The following is a 4695-nucleotide window of genomic DNA, read 5'->3' on the forward strand; positions in this document are numbered from 1 at the left end:
TATTTTTGTTTGTTGTTTTTTTTATTTTTAATAATTTTTTTTGATAAACATGTGATTAATTCTTTACAAAAATTCGCCCTTCCCTCCCCATATTAAGAATGGCTTCAATGGATACAAAAAAAAAATATATTAAAAAATAGTTTTTAACTCTGCAGTATTATATTTTTGTTTGTTGTTTTTTCTTTTTCTTTTTAATAATTTTTTTTGATAAACGTGATTAATTCTTTACAAAAATTCGCCCTTCCCTCCCCATATTAAGAATGGCTTCAATGGATACAAAAAAAAAATATATTAAAAAATAATTTTTAACTCTGCAGTATTATATTTTTGTTTGTTGTTTTTTCTTTTTATTTTTAATATTTTTTTTTGATAAACGTGATTAATTCTTTACAAAAATTCGCCCTTCCCTCCCCATATTAAGAATGGCTTCAATGGATAGTAAAAGAATATATTAAAAAAAATAATTTTTAACTCTGCAGTATTATATTTTTGTTTGTTGTTTTTTTCTTTTTATTTTTAATATTTTTTTTTGATAAGCGTGATTAATTCTTTACAAAAATTCGCCCTTCCCTCCCCATATTAAGAATGGCTTCAATGGATACAAAAAAAAATATATTAAAAAAAATAATTTTTAACTCTGCAGTATTATATTTTTATTTGTTGTTTTTTCTTTTTATTTTTAATATTTTTTTTTTGATAAGCGTGATTAATTCTTTACAAAAATTCGCCCTTCCCTCCCCATATTAAGAATGGCTTCAATGGATACAAAAAAAAATATATTAAAAAATAATTTTTAACTCTGCAGTATTATATTTTTGTTTGTTGTTTTTTCTTTTTATTTTTAATAATTTTTTTTGATAAACATGTGATTAATTCTTTACAAAAATTCGCCCTTCCCTCCCCATATTAAGAATGGCTTCAATGGATACAAAAAAAATATATTAAAAAAAATAATTTTTAACTCTGCAGTATTATATTTTTGTTTGTTGTTTTTTTCTTTTTATTTTTAATATTTTTTTTTGATAAGCGTGATTAATTCTTTACAAAAATTCGCCCTTCCCTCCCCATATTAAGAATGGCTTCAATGGATAAAAAAAAAATATATTAAAAAATAATTTTTAACTCTGCAGTATTATATTTTTGTTTGTTGTTTTTTTCTTTTTATTTTTAATTTTTTTTGATAAACGTGATTAATTCTTTACAAAAATTCGCCCTTCCCTCCCCATATTAAGAATGGCTTCAATGGATACAAAACAAAAAATATATTAAAAAATAATTTTTAACTCTGCAGTATTATATTTTTGTTTGTTGTTTTTTCTTTTTATTTTTAATTTTTTTTTTTGATAAACGTGATTAATTCTTTACAAAAATTCGCCCTTCCCTCCCCATATTAAGAATGGCTCCAATGGATACAAAAAAAATATATTAAAAAAAATAATTTTTAACTCTGCAGTATTATATTTTTGTTTGTTGTTTTTTTCTTTTTATTTTTAATATTTTTTTTTTGATAAGCATGATTAATTCTTTACAAAAATTCGCCCTTCCCTCCCCATATTAAGAATGGCTTCAATGGATAAAAAAAAAATATATTAAAAAATAATTTTTAACTCTGCAGTATTATATTTTTGTTTGTTGTTTTTTCTTTGTATTTTTAATAATTGTTTTTGATAAACGTGTGATTAATTCTTTACAAAAATTCGCCCTTCCCTCCCCATATTAAGAATGGCTTCAATGGATAAAAAAAATATATTAAAAAATAATTTTTAACTCTGCAGTATTATATTTTTGTTTGTTGCTTTTTCTTTTTATTTTTAATATTTTTTTTTGATAAACATGTGATTAATTCTTTACAAAAATTCGCCCTTCCCTACCCATATTAAGAATGGCTTCAATGGATACAAAAAAAAATATTAAAAAATAATTTTTAACTCTGCAGTATTATATGTTTGTTTGTTGTTTTTTCTTTTTATTTTTAATATTTTTTTTGATAAACATGTGATTAATTCTTTACAAAAATTCGCCCTTCCCTCCCCATATTAAGAATGGCTTCAATGGATACAAAACAAAAATTATATTAAAAAATAATTTTTAACTCTGCAGTATTATATTTTTGTTTGTTGTTTTTTCTTTTTATTTTTAATATTTTTTTTGATAAACGTGATTAATTCTTTACAAAAATTCGCCCTTCCCTCCCCATATTAAGAATGGCTTCAATGGATACAAAAAAAATATATTAAAAAAAATAATTTTTAACTCTGCAGTATTATATTTTTGTTTGTTGTTTTTTTCTTTTTATTTTTAATATTTTTTTTTGATAAGCGTGATTAATTCTTTACAAAAATTCGCCCTTCCCTCCCCATATTAAGAATGGCTTCAATGGATACAAAAAAAATATATTAAAAAATAATTTTTAACTCTGCAGTATTATATTTTTGTTTGTTGTTTTTTCTTTTTATTTTTAATATTTTTTTTGATAAACATGTGATTAATTCTTTACAAAAATTCGCCCTTCCCTCCCTATATTAAGAATGGCTTCAATGGATACAAAAAAAAATATTAAAAAATAATTTTTAACTCTGCAGTATTATATTTTTGTTTGTTGTTTTTTCTTTTTATTTTTAATATTTTTTTTGATAAACGTGATTAATTCTTTACAAAAATTCGCCCTTCCCTCCCCATATTAAGAATGGCTTCAATGGATACAAAACAAAAAATATATTAAAAAATAATTTTTAACTCTGCAGTATTATATTTTTGTTTGTTGTTTTTTCTTTTTATTTTTAATATTTTTTTGATAAACATGTGATTAATTCTTTACAAAAATTCGCCCTTCCCTCCCCATATTAAGAATGGCTTCAATGGATACAAAACAAAAAATATATGAAAAAATAATTTTTAACTCTGCAGTATTATATTTTTGTTTGTTGTTTTTTTCTTTTTATTTTTAATATTTTTTTTTGATAAGCGTGATTAATTCTTTACAAAAATTCGCCCTTCCCTCCCTATATTAAGAATGGCTTCAATGGATACAAAACAAAAAATATATTAAAAAAATAATTTTTAACTCTGCAGTATTATATTTTTGTTTGTTGTTTTTTGTTTTTATTTTTAATATTTTGGGGGGGATTTTTTTTTTTTACCATGTTCCTCTCGGACAAAGCATATTGTCATATGGACTGTAAAAAACTACCGTTTAGGACAGCGTTTAAAGGAGATGAGAGCGAGATATGCTGTATAAAACAAAACCATCAGAAGTTAAGTCATTCGACTTCGAAGATGTGAGGTAGCATGATGTGGCCCTCACTTGAAACCACACGAAAGACCATAATCGCAGTTGGAAACTTTGTTTTCATCACCCTTAGCATGTCCCTGCTATTCGTGGCAATCCAATGATACATTTTGAGGGTGCTGTCAATGGTCCTGTTTTCTTTTCAAATTGTCGTAAAAACCCTTGAATACAATAACTAACTAAAAAAAAATTTAACATAAAAGATAAACAAATAACAACAAACTAAATGGCATCTTAAGTAGGTTTAAAGAGTACCTTCCTCATTCCCTATCTCTGACTCAAGAAAAGCAAGAAACGTTCTAAAACCATCCATTTTCTGTGACTCACCCGATATATATATATATGTGCCAGTGGGGCTTTCTCAAGGCTAAGGAAGAGAGTATTTGAGAACCGTGACCTTCTGGCAAAGACCAAAATCATGGTATATAAAGCTGTCTTGCTGCCCACTCTTCTCTATGGATTGGAGACCTGGACCACATACAGGAGGCACGTAAAAACCCTGGAGACGTACCACCAAAGATGCCTCCGAAAAATCCTCAGAATTAGTTGGAAGGACCGACGCACCAACACCAGCGTCCTGAGTGAGGCTGACATTCCCACTATCACCGCTACTGTTGCTCAACGCCAGTCAGATGGACTGGTCATGTTGTCCGAATGCCGGATCTCTGCCTCCCAAAACAGATTTTCTACTCTCAGCTTGTTGAGGGAAAGCGTGCCCAGGGTGGCCAAAAGATGAGGTATAAGGACAACGTCAAAGCAAATCTAAAGCGGTTTCACATGGACCTTGAGACATGGGAGGACGTGGCTGGGAACAGGTTGGCATGGAGGAGCGCTGTCCACAAAGGTGCTGCGCTTTATAGTAGTGACCTAAATCAAGCTGCTGAGGATAAACGCAAGCACAGAAAGGACAGATTATTAACCAGACACACCCAACCCCACCCCACCACCACTACCTTTATCTGCCCAAATTGCACAAGACAAATTGGGTCTAGGATTGGGCTCTATGCTCACCTGAGGACCCACAGAAGCCACAACGGAGGACAGTCTTACTATATATAGATATATATACTAGACTATCCGTGACCCGTTGGGTCAGTATGTTATATTAGCTATGGAATTCGTGTATGAGCGTGACACTTGTGACGTAAAGAAAATAGTTTTTTTTTACATAACAGAAACATTTCTATGAAAGTATATTAAAAATGAAAAATACCTCAAACGTGAAAAAAAAATCATCCCTATCTGTGTAAAGTTACTTATTTTTCTGAATAATCACTCAAAAATCGAAAATTAAACATGATTTTCCTATGAATCGAACACCGAAGAAGGTCATTTAGCAGCAAAAACGCACATGAACCTACTGATGAGAAATATAAGAATTAAAAACCCATATTGGAATCCTTCAA

The sequence above is a fragment of the Euprymna scolopes genome, chromosome 46, assembly GCF_053919585.1.
Source record: "Euprymna scolopes isolate OS-2025 chromosome 46, ASM5391958v1, whole genome shotgun sequence".
NCBI lineage: Eukaryota > Metazoa > Mollusca > Cephalopoda > Sepiida > Sepiolidae > Euprymna > Euprymna scolopes.